General features: G+C 41.6%; 1 protein-coding gene and 1 pseudogene across 11 annotated transcripts in view; one reads left to right on the plus strand and one right to left on the minus strand.

Annotated features, from left to right (window-relative positions):
* MARK3 (microtubule affinity regulating kinase 3) overlaps positions 1-17,432 on the plus strand; it is a 119,622-nt gene that overhangs the window by 23,283 nt on the left and 78,907 nt on the right. The window lies entirely within an intron of this gene.
* On the minus strand, positions 5,578-14,553 carry LOC112128812 (large ribosomal subunit protein uL1-like; annotated as a pseudogene).

Genomic DNA, 17,432 nt, shown 5'->3' on the forward strand with positions numbered 1-17,432 from the left:
TTCCCAGATTCAAGCGTTTCTCTTGCCTCAGCCTCCTGAGTAGCTGAGATTACAGGTGCACACCACCACGCCAGGCTAATTTTTTTTTTTTTTTTTTTTTGTATTTTTAGTAGAGATGGGGTTTCACCATGTTGGTCAGGCTGGTTTCAAACTCCTGACCTCAAGTGATCCGCCCGCCTCAGCCTCCCAAAGTGCTGGGATTATAGGCATGAGCCACCACGCCCAGCCTCATTAAGCTTTCTCAAAAGAGCATGAAACATATATTAGGTGTCTGGGAGTTTTTTGTTTTGTTTTTGTTTTTATTTTTTTTCTGAGGCAGAGTCTCGCTCTGTCACCCAGGCTGGAGTGCAGTGGTACAATCTCGGCTCACTGCAAGCTCCGCCTCCTGGGTTCACGCCATTCTCCTGCCTCAGCCTCCCGAGTAGCTGGGATTACAGGCACCCGCCACCACACCCAGCTAATTTTTTGTATTTTTAGTAGAGACAGGGTTTCACTGTGTTAGCCAGGATGGTCTCGATCTTCTCATCTCGTGATCCGCCTTCCTCAGCCTCCCAAAGTGCTGGGATTACAGGCGTGAGCCACCGTGCCTGGCCCATCTGGGAGTTCTTTTGCTTTCCTATTACTTTAAACGTTGGAAATATCATAGAGGGTTTAAATAATCTTTACCTTTAAAAATAGGTAATGTTTTGTTCTTTTTCAGTAGCAAATGTCTGCTACCACAGTAAAAATTGTCTTTAACTTCAGGTATACACTTATGTGTATGAGCTCATGTTACTTGCTAATCAATAGCATTGTCAATATTTACAGATTTATCTTTAAGAAGTTTCTTAATCTCTCTACTTTTCTCATAGTGTATATTTAATTGGTTATTGTGTAGGAAGGCACATACTTTCCTAACCTTTGTGAAATGGCTTTCTGCTCAGCCCCATTCCTATTAATCAAAAATACATGCATTAAAACCACAAAACTAACTCCCTCCTATTGTTATATGGTACAGAGCCTGTTTTGCTTTTTTTGTTGTTGTTGTTGTTGTTTTGAGACGGAGTCTCGCTGTGTCACCAGGCTGGAGTGCAGTGGCATGATCTCAGCTCCCTGTAACCTCCGCCTCCTGGGTTCAAGTGATTCTCCTGCCTCAGCCTCCTGAGTAGCTGGGACTACAGGTGTGTGCCATGATGCTCGGCTAATTTTTGTATTTTTAGTAGAGATGGGGTTTCACCATGTTGGCCAGGATGGTCTCAATCTCTTGACCTGGTGATCTGCCCGCCTCAGCCTCCCAAAATGCTGGGATTGCAGATATAAGCCAGCGTGTCCAACCTTTGATGTAGTTTCTTGCATTTAGGTCTTTGTGCCTGCTTTTCCCTGTACCTGAAATACTCTTTACTCTTCTGTTAAGGGAACATTTCTGAGAAGTAATCATTGACAAATCCCCTTTCCCCAGGCATGGGATTCCATAAAAATCCCGATACTCCCCTTATATAGCACAATTTACATTGTATTGGAATTGCTGGTTTGTCTGTCTCCTTCTCTAGTTTGTAGGCTATCTCCAGTCTGTAGGGGAAGATGACAGAACTTAACACAGTGCTTGGAACCTGTTAGGTACTTAATAAATATTTGTTAAATGAATGTAATAATACCGTTTTTTTTGGGGGGGTGGTGTTGGCAACAGAGTCTCACTCTGTTGCCCAGGCTGGAGTGCAGTGCCGTGATCTCAGCTCGCTGCAACCTCCCGCCTCCTGGGTTCAAGCGATTCTCCTGCCTTAGCCTCCCGAGTAGCTGGGATTACAGGCACCCACCACCACACCCAGCGAATTTTTTGTATTTTTAGTAGAGAGGGGGTTTCACCACGTTGGCCAGGCTGGTCTCGAACTCCTGATGTCAGGTGATCCACCCACCTCAGCCTCCCAGAGTGCTGTGATTACAGGCGTGAGCCACCATGCCTGGCCCGAATGTAGTAGTACTTTTGAAGGAAGCTTTTAAAACAAATGCTCTCCCTGTGCGAGACCCTTCTGATAGATGTGCCAAGACTGTGACACATATGGTGTAGCATTCATGCCTGCAGCCCACCAGGCCTGGGGCTGCAAGAGCATGAGCCCTGGGTCTGTCATCTGTCAGCACGCATCCTCTGTTTGCAGCAGTGTGCCCTGTAAATATTCTCATTTCCTGTGTGTGCTGAGACTTGGGAAAAGGTTGGGAAGCACTGGGCTGTGCTAACTGGAATTTTAAAAGACTGTTGCCAGAAATTTGCCTTTTGACAGTTCATCAACTTTAGTGATAAAATTCTTGTGGATTTTTAGTGAAGACTCCTTGTTGTTGAGCTGCCTTATAGACTGCTTTTGGAATCTGTAAACAGCTTGTGTGGGCGGAGCTGTCCTTGTCCTTGATTAAAGTTTTCTTGAGATAAGGAACCAGACCTCTGAGTTTCTTAGTTCTCACCAGTTCCAGGTGGCTACTTGCCAGCTTCCTTATGTGGGCAGAGATGGTGGGCCAAGAGAGCGTTGAGACAGACACACCCTCTTCCATTTACCTCACCTAACTTACATTATCTAGAGTCTGGCCTGTGGTGTTTACTTCTAGTAGGTTCTTTCTCTAGAAATGCTTGAATATGACTAGCAGAGTGGTTTAATTTAAAAACTTTCTCAGTTTCTCAGTTTTTTTTAAAACTTTGAACAAGTTCTCACTCATAAGTGGGAGTTGAACAATGAGAACACATGGACACAGGGAGGGGAACATCACACACCAGGGCCTGTCAGAGGGTGAGGGGCAAGGGGAGGGATAGCATTAGGAGAAATACCTAATGTAGATGACGGGTTGATGGGCGCAGCAAACCACCATGGCACATGTATACCTGTGTAACCTGCACGTTCTGCACATGTATCCCAGAACTTAAAGTTAAAAAAAAAAAAAAAAAAAGAAAGAAAAAACTTTGAACAGAATCATTTTACTCTTGTGGGGTTTTTTTTGCCTATTGTAGATATGACATATAAAATGTAAACATTATAGAAATATAGAAATTCATTATGTAGAAAGTAAGTTCCTTGAAATTTGTCTCTTCAAAGATAATCACTTTCAGCAGTTTGGTATATATTCCTAGAGTTTTTTAATATAGACATTAACTTTTAAAAAATTTTTAACAGAAAGGGACTCATATGGGACATGATGATAGTTTTTTTTACTTAGTAATGTACCTTGACTGTGTCTGGGTCTTAGTACTTATAGATCTGACATATTAGTCTAAAGGCAGCATAGTCTTCCTGGGTATGGTGGTAGCGTAGTTTATTTCCTATCAGTGGGCATTAGGGTTGTTTCTAAGTTTTTGTTGTTACGAACAGATCTGCAATGTACATTCTTTAGCATTGTGTGTCCTTGTTAAGTGTTTCTGTAGGATAATTCCTAGAAATGGAAGTCCTAGGTGAAAGTGGATGAATATTTGACATTGTAATAGATACTACTATGTTGGTTTTGAATAAAAAGTGATGTACCTACTTTATTATTCTACCAAAATGAAATAGAGTGTTCATTTTCGTACATGCGTCTACGCTGTAGATAATTTTTGTCTATCTGAATGTCTTAGTCTGTTTTTGCTGCTGTAACACAATACCAGAGACTAGGTAATTTATAAAGACAAGAAATTTATTTCTTACAGTTGTGGAGGCTGGGAAGTCCAAGATCCAGGGGCTGCATCTGGCCAGGGCCTTCTTGATACCTGAAGGGCGTGATGGAAGGGCAAAGAGTGGGGAGGAGTGGGGAGGGAAGGGAAGAGGAGGAGAAAGGAAGAAAAGAGGGCAGAGCCCTTGCAGTCTGATTGCCTCTCCAGGGCCCGGTGTCTTAGTACTGCTGCAACAGCAATTACATTTCAACATGAGTTTGGGAGGGGACATTCATTCAAACCATAGCACGTATGGACAAAAAAAGGGTGTAGAAAAAACCAGAAGTTGCTTTTTCCCTTTTCACTACTTAGATTTATGATCTTTTTATATATTTTTGTCATTCATAATTTCTTTTTGAAGCAAGTTCCCTGGCCACCCGCAGTAGCTCATGCCTGTATTCCTAGTGCTTTGGGAGGCCAAGGCAGGGGGATCACTTGAGCCCAGGAGTACAAGACTGCATTGCGCTATGATTGTACCACTGTACTTCAGCCGGGGCAACAGAGGACACTCTCTAAAATCAATAAAAATAAAACAAGTTTCCTGTTTATATCCTTTATTCATTTTTCTTTTTTTTTAATCTTAGTGATTTAAACCCTTTATGTTTCAGTCATCTGTCTGATGTGTCTGTTAATGTAGGTTATGAATATCTTTCCCTAGATTACTCCTTTTAACTGTTTATGATGTCTTGTTTTAGGGAAGTTTTTAAGTATTTATGTGGCAAAATCGTTTAATCTTTTTCTTTATTACATTTGGGTTTCATGTCTTCTTGAAGATTTGTCCCATGACTTAAAAAACAGTTCTATAGGCCGGGTGCGGTGGCTCACGCCTGTAATCCCAGCACTTTGGGAGGCCGAGGTGGGTGGATCACGAGGTCAGGAGATCGAGACCATCCTGGATAACACGGTGAAACCCCGTCTCTACTAAAAATACAAAAAATTAGCCGGGCGTGGTGGCGGGCGTCTGTAGCCCCAGCTGTTCGGGAGGCTGAGGTAGGAGAATGGCGTGAACCCGGGAGACGGAGCTTGCAGTGAGCCGAGACTGCATCACTGCACTCCAGCCTGGGTGACAGAGTGAGACTCCGTCTCAAAAAAAAAAAACCAAAAAAAAAAAAACAACCAGTTTTGTATTTTCTTCTAATACTCCTCCTATGGCCCACATTTTAACGTTTAATTCATGTGGTATATATTTGGGAAGATTAGTATTAGGTGTAGGGATCTGACTTTTTTTCCCACTTGGATTACAATTGTCCCAGAACCATCAGTTCTCTCCCCACAATTGAAGATACCTGCGTTAACACATAATAAATTCTCATATGTGTCCTGTTATTTCTCCAGTCTGTTTATTTAGTCCTATACACAAACCGTGGTGTTTTTATTACTGCAGCTGTGGATTGTATGTTTTAGGTCAAGTTCCCCTCCTGATGATTCTTTTTTTTTTTTTTCTCTCTCTTTTTTTGGTGAGATGGAATCTCACTCTGTCGCTAGGCTGGAGTGCAGTGGTGGGATCTCGGCTAACTGCAGCCTCCGCCTCCCGGGTTTAAGCAATTCTCCTGCCTGAGCCTCCTGAGTAAGTGGGATTACAGGTGTGTGCCACCACGGCCAGCTAATTTTTGTATTTTTAGTAGAGATGGGATTTCATCATGTTGGCCAGGATGGTCTTGATCTCTTGAACCCATGAACTGCCCACCTCAGCCTCCCAAAGTGCTGGGATTACAGGTGTGAGCCATCACGCCCGGCCAATGACTCTTATTTTTCAAAATTTTCATAGCTTTTTTTTTTTTTTTTTTTTTTTTGGTCATTTACTCTTCCACATGAATTTTAGAATTAAGTTGCCATTTTCTAAAAGCAGAACATGAAATTTTGATTAGATTAGTTTTCATGGGATTAGTTGGTTTTTTGTTTTTTGTTTTTTTTACTAGTAGCAGTAGAATTTATTCAAATATGCCTTAATATAGGCGCTGGGGCTTGCCCATGGTGCTCTTGATATATAAGGCCCGGACATTCTGCCAGTTTTTTCTCAAGCGGTGACACTAAGAAGTTAACAGCCAGGTGAATGTTATACACAAGCTCGTCGTCTGTCATCTTCACGTGGCCAACAGCCACAGCCAAACATAACATCTTCATATGAAACTTGATTGTGGACTTCGCCTCATCCACTTTGGCTGCCGTGTTTTCATCGTGTGTGAGCAGGGAAGGGAACTCTACTGCCTTTGTTAGGCCTATGCCGAGGATTCGTGGGATATGCTTGATCAGAGACTCTGAAGCCAAAAATGCATCATACTTCTTGGCCAGTTTCTTGACCAGTTTCTTATTCTTGAGTTTTTTTGGCATCTCAGTGTCCATGTGGGGGGATATCCATGGCCTTGGCCTCGTCACAGTGCTGCTGTTCCCCCAGGACCCACACTTGGGACAGGGAGCGGACTTAAGCCTGACAGTGCCCGAGAAGTACTTGTCCTTCTGGGGGTCATAGTTCTTCAAGCTGATCTGCAACTCCACCGTCTTCAGGAACTTGGGGCACTTGCACTGGTTCCCGTGCAGGACTTCCTGCACCGCCTCATCCAGGGTGTCGCGAGAGACTTTGTTGCTTATGGCTTCTCATGCCACACTAACCAGAAAAGAGGGTTTAGTTGGTTTTATAAATTATTAATAGTTTGGGAAGAAATTGATATTTTAATGATGCCAAGTCTTTCTTTCTTTTTTTTTCTTTTCTTTTTGAGACGGAATTTCGCTCTTGTTGCCCAGGCTGGAGTGCAGTGGCGTGATCTCAGCTCACCACAACCTCCGCCTCCCGGGTTCAAGCAATTCTCCCGCCTCAGCCTCCCGAGTTGCTGGGATTACAGGCATGCGCCACCATGCCTGGCTAATTTTTGTATTTTTAGTAGAGACGGGATTCTCCATGTTGGTCAGACTGGTCTCAAACTCCCAACCTCAGGTGATCCGCCTGCCTCAGCCTCCCAAAGTGCTGAGATTACAGCTGTGAGCCACCGCATCCAGCTAATGCCAAGTGTTTCTATTCAGGAATGTGTATGTGTCTCAAATTTGTTTTCAGGTTTTGTAACTTTTTTCATCTATGTTTTATATAATGCTTGTTAAATTCATTTCAAGCTATTTTATAATTTTTGTTGCTAATGTAAATGGAACTTTTTTTCCTCAAGAGGGCAATAATCATATAATTTCTTGCATTTGGGAAACTTTTGATCTCTCAGTTGGAACGTCGAAGATTAAGTTTACATTGTTTTTTAATAGCACACTTTTTTTTTTTTTCTTGAGACAGAGTCTGGCTCTGTCGCCCAGGCCGGAGTGCAGCGTGATCTTGGCTCACTGCAAGCTCCGCCTTTTGGACTCAAGCAACCTCCCACTTCAACCTCCCCAGTAGCTGGGACCACAGGCACACAGTACCGCACCTGGCTTATTTTATTTTATTTTATTTTTGGTAGAGATGGGGTTTCGCCATATTGCCCAGGCTGGTCTTGAACTCCTGAGCTTAGGCAGTCTGCCTGCCTCGGCCTCCCAAAGTGCTGAGATTACAGGCGTAAGCCACAACACCTGGTCATTTGTCTTCTTTTGAGAATGTCAAATAAAATGGGATCATATGGTATGTAACCTTTTGAAACTGGCTTCTTCTCACTCAGCATAATGTCTTTGAGATTGATTCAGGCTGTTGCATATATTGACAGTTTGTTCCTTTTTGTTGCTGAGAAGTATTCTGTTGTATGGCTGTGCTACAGTTGGTATTAGCTCCCCCACTGAAGGACGTTTGAATAGTTTCCAGTGTTTGGCAATTATGAATAGAACTCCTGTACAGGTTTTTCTGTGAACATAAGTTTTAATTTCTCCAGGAGTGACATTACTGGATCATGTGGTGAAGAATTAAGTGAATTGTTAACTAGAAAACTGGTTTTATATAACAGTATAATATTCCTAGTAGAAAGAAACCTAAAGCCTCTGGTCTGTTAATTGGTGTATTTTTATTACTTAGTACTTTTCTTTTCTTTTCTTTTTTTAAGATGGACTTTTGCTCTTGTTGCCCAGGCTGGAGTACAATGGCTCAATCTCGGCTCAACGCAACCTCCACCTCCCAGGTTCAAGCAATTCTCCTGCCTCAGCCTCCCTAGTAGCTGGGATTACAGGCATGTGCCACCAAGCCCGGCTAATTTTGTATTTTTAGTAAAGACAGAGTTTCTCCATGTTGGTCAGGCTGGTCTTGAACTCCCGACCTCAGGTGATCCGCCCCCCTCGGCCTCCCCAGGTGCGGGGATTACAGGCATGAGCCACCGCACCCAGCTACTTAGTACTTTTCTCAGCTAAGATCTTTATTTTTCTCAGTGTTCTCTTGCCCTGTGATGGGAATGTGATGTATCTTACCTATTGAAGAACTAAAACCTCTGAAGAAAACCCAGAGGGTTGTGGGAAGAGTGGCATTGATGATTTGGGGACTTAATTCATTCTGAGTCAGTATAAGTTAAAGGGTTGTTGTGTATTATGTTGAGAGTTTTAACTGCTATCCTTGGGATAAGAACAGAGATGTAGAATTATATAGTGAAAAGAATTTTCTGAAAGAAGGGAGTAGGGACAATCTATATCATGCATTTAAGTCACAAGGATGTCGTGAACATAAAAGATACTCACAAAGTCCGGGCATGGTGGCTCATGCCTGTAATTCCAGCACTTTGGGAGGCCAAGGTGGGCGGATCACAAGGTCAAGAGATCGAGACGTGAGGTCAGGAGTTTGGGACCAGCCTGGCCAACATGGCAAAATCCCATCTCTACTAAAAATACAAAAAATAGTCGGGGATGGTGGTGTGCGCCTGTAGTCCCAGCTGCTTGGGAGGCTGAGGCAGGAGAATCACTTGAACCCGGGAGGCGGAGGTTGCAGTGAGCCGAGATTGCGCCAGTACACTCCAGCCTGGCAACAGAGTAAGACCTTGTCTCAAAAAAAAAAAAAAAAAAAAAAAAATACTCATGAAAAACTATGTGTTCGTTGGAAGAAAGGTGTGGAAGAAAGGTGTTTTAATTTAACAAACATGTTGGAGTAAGAATTATAAACAAGATACATTAATATGTACACTCTGGAGACCGTTTTAAATCAAGCCTTTAAATAGCCTAGTTATGGTGTAAGTTCAGTTTAGATGAGACTTCCCCCAGGATGACCGTGAACCAATCAGAAATGGATATCAAAATGCTCATTTTATATATTTTTAAAATACATGTACCAGTTGTGAAATTCATCTGATTTAGCTCTTAAATGAAAATGCTACCCATTATCCATATTGTCCTGGAAGCATCTATCCCATATTTACTCTGAATCTGGGGATGTTAGTTGCATCTGCTGTCTTGCTTTTGACCAACTTTTCATAGCTTATGGTTATTTTGGTGTGAAATATTGCCTGTTTTACACCACAGTTTTCTTTCAAGTTCATTATTTTCCCCCCACTAATTTTCATAGCCTTGCAGAGACCTTTCCCCTCACATGAACTACAGAACTCACTTGTTTCAGTCGTTTGTGCTTTATTGGAGTTATTTATTGTTAAAAAATTATTTTCCTAAAGTAGTGCATGCACATAGCTTAACAAGTCAAATATACTAAAAAGTTCTAATGACAATCAGAAGTTTCTTTTCTTATCCCTCTTTTTCCTCAGCATTATTACTCAAAGGCCCCGACTTTTTTAAGCTCTTTCTTCTGGTACTCTAATAGCTTTCTCCAAATTTATCATTTTAAACATCATTGACTTCCATTTCCCACTTCCATATCTACATTTCTTTCCCTAGCTTTTCTATTGCAATGATATATTTGGCTTATTTACTTAAATTAAGACTGTGTGAGTATTGTTGAGTTTTGGCAGTGATCATTCATTTTCTTATATAATTGTAAAGCTTTGTCTAAAATTAGTTGCTGCTTTTTCTATAAACTCTTAGGTTTTATGTGTTACTGCTAATTGGCCAAAATGTTCTATCTTATCTTTCAAATATTTTGCAGTACTCACACATATAATATAATGTATTAGCTCAAGAGAGAATCGGTGAGTATAAATTAGAGACAGCAAGGTAGCTCTTTCTAGGCACAGATAAGTGGGATGGTAGCTACAGGAAGACATTAGGCCAAGGTATTTTTTAGAAGATGGACACAATATCAACATTTCTCTGCTAATGGGGATAATCTAATAGAAAGGAGGAAATTGGTGCTGTCGAAGAGATTTTGGAATAGGTGAGGGGATGGTGGAGGCATTGGCCTTTGGATAACATGGACAGTTCTTCCACAGAAATAGGAGGAAAGCAGGCCAGGCGTAATCCCTGTAATCCCTGCACTTCGGGAGGCCAAAGCGAGTGGATCACCTGATATCAGGAGTTCGAGACCAGCCTGGCCAACATGGTGAAACCTCATCTCTACTAAAAATACAAAAAATTAGCTGGGCATGGAGGCTTGCCCCTGTAATCCCAGCTACTCAGGAAGCTAAGGCAGGCGAATTGCTTGAACCCGGGAGGCAGAGGTTGTGGTGGGCCAAGATCACACCACTGCACTCCAGCCTGGGCAACAAGAGCAAAACTCTGTCTCAAAAAATAAATAAAATAAAATAAAGAAATAGGAGGAAAGCAGAGGGTGCTGGCATCAGTGCAGGTGAGGAGATCCTTATGGTAGTAGGAGCTTGTAGAAATTCTCTTCTGAGTGCAAACTATTTTTTCAGTAAAATGGAAAGCAAACTGATCTGCTACCATGAGGAGATGTATTAGAGATGTGAGGAGGTTAAAATAATTGCCAGATAAGCAGGAGAGTGAATGGACTAGAGAAATGTAATAGAATTGCCAGGCAGCCTTAAGGCTTCCCTGAGGTTGGTGACCAAGGATTTAAAGTGGGAAGAGTCAGCTTGGCGGTGTGTTACTCTCCAGCTGCATTCAGTTGCCCAGCTGCAGGCATGGCATTTGCAGAGATTGGGGTTTTGTCACATTAGTATAGTGAAAGGACAAAGGAGCATTGTTATAGAACCCCCCAGGGAGTGATCACAATGAAATTAGTGATATAATTAGGAAGTAAGAACTTGAGGAGGAAGACTGACCCTATGAAGGTGTGGGGTCAGTGGATTACAGATCCTGGTAAATTCCGACAGTTATTGGAGTACTAGATTGAGTGAGCAGGAAGCTAGAAGAAGTTGGTTAAAGAATGGGAAGCTCAAACTTGGATCATGAAAGGTTTTCAGATACTGGTAATGTCAAAGACTGGAGTATAACCATGTAAGTAGCTTAAGTATGTAACATTTTTTTTCTTTCTGGAAGTTTATCCTTGGTTTTTAGAAATTACCCATTGAAGTGCCAAGGATTAGTCTTCATTCATTGTTCTTGGTGCTCATTGGACCCTTTTAATATAGAGGTTTTTGTATTTCAGTTCTGGAAAATTGTCTCTTTTTTAACTTAAAAATCTTCATTCTGGAATCCTTAAGCAGAGACTGGAGTGCTTGAAAAGAGCCTCAAATCTGTCTTCTGTCTCTATGTTTCTACTTTCTGGGAGATATTTTTAACTTCATCTTCCATTCTTTCTGTTAAAAATTTGTGTGTGGGCCGGGCACGGTGACTCATGCCTGTAATCTCAGCACTTTGGGAGGCTAAGGCGGGACGATCACTTGAGGTCAGGAGTTTGAGACCAGCCTGGTCAACATGGTGAAACCCCGCCTCTACTAAAAATCCAAAAAAATTAGCTGGGCGTGGTGGCGTGTACCTGTAATCCCAGCTACTCAGGAGGCTGAGGCAGGAAAATCGCTTGAACCCAGGAGGCAGAGGTTGCAGTGAGCCGAGATCGCACCACTGCACTCCAGCCTGGGTGACAGAGCGAAACTCTATCTCAAAAAAAAAAAAAAGAAGAAAGAAAGGTGTGTGTGTGTGTCTTCTCTTCTTCCCCAGCTCACTCTTTGATCATTTTCATCTGTTGTTATTGTCTTTACAGCATCTAGCCCTGGTATTATGAATGTTGTTTCTTCTGCTGACTCCCTGAGAATAGTAAAGGCTTTTTTTTTTTTTTTTTTTTTTTTTTTTTAGCTTTTTTATAAAGTAGATTTTTGTTCCCTGCATTGTTTCTCTTTTTTTCTGGGGTTCTTTCTTGTTACCTCTGTTTCATATAGAGACTTTCTCTGGATGTCTGGTAGCCTCTGGTTGTCTGTACCTAATGTGGAGCCCTAAGCATCTGATCACAAGCTGTGTTTGTGTGAATAGGACATGTTTGACCACAGAGCTTTCCTATTGGGAGTTGTCTGGTGCTTTTATTGAAGACCCCAGATGTTTGTGTCCTTAGATTTCTGAGAGTATTCAGTTTCTCTAGATAAGAATCTTCTCTTCTGCCTGGGAGGAACTGATGATCCCACCCCTCAGTCACTTAGTCCTCCCCCTCCTGCCTTTTCATCTGGTGCTTCACTCCTGTCCTCTGGCTAGGCCTGTTGAAACCACATTTCTTCATCCTCGGGTGTGTGAAACTTCCTGAGACTGCATAAATGGTTACATGTTTAGTCACGAGTTTGTTGGTGAAGACTATGTTAACAACTTTACGGAAAGTTTGGAGAATAGAGAAGAAAAAGAACCCCAGAATCCTAATATTCTGAATACCATTTTTGTTTTTGTATATTTTCCATATATATGTTTTTTCAACGTATTTTTGATTATAATTTTGTATCTTGTTTTTTCCGCCCTCGGAATTTTATCCAAAGCAGTTTTCTGTGTTGCCACTAATCGTCATAATTGTTCATTTCAGTGGTTATGTACAATGCCATTGATGAGAACAGCAGTTCTCAAACGTTTCTGTCTCAGAACTCCTTTAAATTGAAAATTTAGGCTGGGCGCGGTGGTTCATGCCTTAATCCCGGCACTTTGGGAAGCCGAGGCAGGCGGATCATGAGGTCAGGAGATCGAGACCATCCTGGCTAACACAGTGAAACCCTGTCTCTACTAAAAATACGAAAACAAAATTAGCTGGGCGTGGTGGCGGGCGCCTGTAGTCCCAGCTACCAGGAGGCTGAGGCACGAGAATGGCATGAACCCGGGAGGTAGAGCTTGCAGTGAGCCGAGATTGTACCACTGTACTCCAGCCTGGGTGACAGAGCGAGACCCCGTCTCATAAATAAATAAATAAATAAACAGAAAATTGATAACTCCCCAAAGCTTTTATTTATTAGGGTTATATGTATTGATAGCTGCTGAATTGGAAGTTATTACTTAGGAAACTTAAAATATATATTCATCAAAAATAATAATCCTATTACATGGTAATGTAAATAACATATTTTTGTGAAAAACAACTATTTTCCAAAGCAAATTATTGAAAAGAGTGACATTGTTTAAATTTTTTGCAAACCCCTTTAATGTCTGGCTTAATAGAAGTTAGCTGGGTTCCTGTGTCTGCTCTGCATTCACACTATTTCAGTATGTTTTGGTTGAAGTGTATGAAGAAATGTAGCTACAAAAGGAAGGGAGCATATTAATACCCTTTTCAGGTGATTGTGGATATCGTTCTTTGACATTATACCAAAACTCAGCAAGTAGTTTCTTGGGGGTGGATAGACAGTGATGAACTGAATTTTTATTCAAAACAACTGTAGTGACCGACAAAAAAAGTTAAAACCCAGAATGATTTACTTCAATTAAAAATTAATTATATCCCAAGAGCAGGGGTCCACCAGGTTGTCTGAGGGGAGGGGTGAACTGGCCCAGAAACGGAGCAGGTCAAAATTCCTCTGCTGATCAGTGAGATGGGGATTGGGATCAAGATTGCTCCTGTGAATAGCCACTGCCTGGGGAACATAGCGAGATAAAGAAAAAGAAACAGAAACTTTTGGAAACAAGCAGACAAGGGTGAAAGAAAGCCTTGGTGTAAGATATAATTTATATATTCTATATAAGATATAGAATACATATCTTATATAACCAAAAAGCATAAAAGCAGTCAGCATGCTTTTAGTACAACCTGGAGGTATAGTTAATGTGCAGGAAAAAAGCTCCATATAAGCCTAATCCCTGTATATAAAAAAATCACTGAATTCCACAGTTTTGAACATTTTTTTTTTTTCTTTTTGAGACAGAGTCTTGCTCTGTCACCCAGTCTGGAGTGCAGTGGTGCAGTCTTGGCGTACTGCAGCTCTCTACCTCCTGGGCCCAAGCAATCCTTCCACCTCAGCCTCCTGAGTAGCTGGGACCAGAGGTGTGTGCTACCACATCCGGCTGATTTTTTGTATTTTCTACAAGACAAAGCATCCCCATGTTGCTCAGGCTGGTCTCGAACTCCTGGGCTAAAGTGATCCTTCTGCCTGGGCCTCCCAAAGTGCTGGGATTAACGGGATGAGCCACCACACCTGGCCAACACTTTTTTGTGTGTGTGTGTGGTAAAATACATACAACATAAAAGTTATAATTTTAACAATTTTTTAAGTGTGTAGTTCAGTGACATCAAGTATATGTACATTGTTGGGCAACCATCACCACTATTCATTTCCAGGCATATAGTTAATACCCATTTTTTTGTGGTTTCTATATTTGCAAATTTACCTATTTGATAAAATTTATTTGTAACCCCAAAATCAGTACAGCGCTTTGGTAATCCTTTTTGGACATATGTGGAACGGGGAAAAAATATGCACATCCCTAGTTGAGGTTCAACAAGGGGACACTTTGCTTTCTTTTTTCAGTCTTTGTGCCGTAAACCAGCGTCTTTTTTGTGATCTATTTAATGCCATTTGTTTTTTCATTTTTGTACTTTTTGTTGATGATTTTGCCATTTAAAATGGGCCCCAAGCATAGTGCTGAAGTGCTGTCTAGTCTTCCTAATGCACACTTGAGTGAAACTTACCTAACACATGCATTTTCTTTGTAAGGCACATCGTAGCCTTGCCATGGATAAAACTCTGGACAGTTGAGTTTTTCCTTGCACTGCACATGGCTACGATGCTTTACAAAGAAGATGCACATGTTAGAAGTTTCACTCAAGTATGCGTTACAGTGCTGTGGCTGTGAATTCAGTGTTAACCAATCATATATAGTAAAGAAGGTGTTCTTAAACAGACACACACATAAAACAAACTTATGTATTAATCTGCTCTTGCAAAATGTTGTGACCAGAGGCTTGCAGAAACCTAACCCCCTAGAAGCAATGATTTCGTGTTCACTAATTCAGTGAGCACAGTAACTGCATAGAATGAACAGTGAGAATTGACTGTAGCTGCTTTTTTGAAAGAAGAGGCTTAATTATGGAGCAAGGCATCAGGAAAAATCACAGGCTTTCCTCATTTGTGTAATTTTTGATTCTGTTCATGTCTTCAAGAGTGGAGCCCTAAGAAGAAAACTGAGAGCTCCCAGTAAAAGGATAACGAGTGCCTGGCTTAGCCTCATAGAGGCCAGAGGAACGTCTGCCTTTACACTGGGACGTTCCACACACATAACACAGAGTTCTTTTCTATGGACAGTTGAGTTTTTCCTTTTCCAAGCATATTCTAGGGTTGTCTTTCTGTGCCCTGCTACATGTGCCACTGTACTGCTGTCAGATTTTTATCTCCCAGAAATTCTTTGAAGTCACTTGTCTTCTGGTGGCACCCCTTCCCTTCTCTTGGCCATTCTTTGTCATTTGGTCTTTGTTCTTCATTGGGCCTATCAGGTGGCAGGACAGAGAAATGCATGTGATCAATATGCCATCTTTAACCAATGTCCTCATTATGGTTATGAAAATAACTTTTCATGTAATTATTTTTATTCAAGTTACATATTACACACAGTTTAAAGAGTCAAGACTTGTTACAAAAGAGTCCCCTAGACTCCTTGTTTCCTTGTCTCCCAGGATGGCCACTTTTAATCTTTTAAAGTGATTCTTTAGTCTTTTAAATGATTCTTTCATACTTTATAACATGCTTGTAGTCTTACTTGTTTTTCAGGTTTAGGCATTATCTATTGACATTTTATTTAAAGTCATCATTGACTTTAAAAAACACAGAAACTCTTTACTGAAATGTAACACAGGTTGGGTGCAATGGCTCATGCCTATGAATCCCAGCACTTCGGGAGGCCGAGGCAGGCAGATCACCTGAAGTCAGGGGTTCAAGACCAGCCTGACCAATATGGTGAAACCCTGTCTCTACTAAAAATACAAAAATTAGCTGGGTGTGGTGTGTGTGCCTGTAGTCCCAGCTACTTCAGAGGCTGAGACAGGAGAATTGCTTGAACCCAGGAGGTGGAGGTTGCAGTGAGCCAAGATCGCGCCACTGCATTCCACCCTGGGCGACAGAGCAAGACTCCATTTCAAAAACAAAAAAAAAACAAACAAAAAGAAATGTAACATACATAAAAAGTGCCCAAATCATAAGTGTACAGCTTGATGAATTATCACAGAGTAAACACATTTGAATAACCATGACCCAGGCAAAAAATATACTGTGACTCACACCCTAGAAGCCTCCCTTTGGTGTCCTTCAAATCCTTTCACTACCCCACCTCCTCAAGTGAACCACTGTGCCACCTTCTAATACCATAGGTTTTGTCTGTTTGTTGTTTTAACATTGTACTAATAGAATGTTAGAGTATATTAATAATAGTGTATTATTTTGTGTCTATTTCTTTTACTGTACTTCATGCTTGTGATATTCTTCCATGTTGAGGTTTTCATTTGTAACCAACTGTTGTTGTTGTTTGGCTTGGTCTCCATTTGCTATGAATTGAATCGTATGCCTCAAAATTCATATGTGTAAGCCCTAACCCCCAGTGTGACTGTATTTGGTGATAGGGTCTTTATAGAAGGTTAAGTGAAGCGTAGTATGAACCCTGATTGATAGGATTAGTGTTATTACATGAAGAGACACCAGAACGCTAGCTTTCTCCACCACATGAGAACACAGGGAGAGGGTGGGCATCTGCAAGCCAGGAAGAAGGTCCCCTCCAGAACTGTGAGAAAATAAATTACTGTTAAGTCCCCCAGTGTGTGGTATTTTGGTTATGGCAGCCCAAGATGACTAATGCATCATTCTTCAGGCCACTCTGTCCCCCTAGAGGACTTGCAGTCTTTTTTTTTTTTTTTTTTGCCTCCTCTTTTAGTGGCTGTGAATGCTGTTAACACTTTCAGAAACAGGGTGTTAGGATCTTTTGACCGTTGGTGAACCAACAGAAAGTGGAAGATAAGGATTTTTCTCTAGTGGGTGTTTGCTGTGGATTTGTTGGGAGAAGCCCTTCTCATGTATGAGCTGTCCCTATCCCTATTTTGTAATTTTCCACTTTGCTGCTGGCATCAAAGTGAATGTAAATGGAATTTCCCAGAAATTTCCACAGCAAGTGGCTTTCTCACTTAGTGAGCCCCCTTGGTGTTTGTTGAGTCTCCCTTTACCCAACCCCACAATCATTGGAATAAAGGGGTGGTCTTCTCTTCAGTCTACACCTTTCTGAGGCCCTGCAATCGGGGACACCCCAGTTATCACCTCTTTTGGTGACCCCAAGGTTTCAGCTTTGCCTGAGCTCTCCAGGCTCCAGCTCTGGCCAAGGTGATTTTGGTGGAGTCATCCCAGCAGGGAGCTAGGAGGAAGAGGGGATTAGGAACTCCCACTCAGGCTTCCTTGCTGCACGTACACATGTCACATCAAATGATGGTGTTTCACTCTGGGGACATAGTTGCTTTTGATAAAATGACTTTTCTGCAGTTTGGTTAAGCTGAATGAAACATATTTGAGCTCCTATGTTTGCTTCAGATGCTATTGAATAGTAGTACCTGAAGATGAAAGTGTATAAGAACAGAATCAGGCCGGGCGCCATGGCTCATGCCTGTAATTCCAGCACTTTGGGA

This window comes from Pongo abelii, chromosome 15 (genome assembly GCF_028885655.2).
Source record: "Pongo abelii isolate AG06213 chromosome 15, NHGRI_mPonAbe1-v2.0_pri, whole genome shotgun sequence".
Taxonomy (NCBI): domain Eukaryota; kingdom Metazoa; phylum Chordata; class Mammalia; order Primates; family Hominidae; genus Pongo; species Pongo abelii.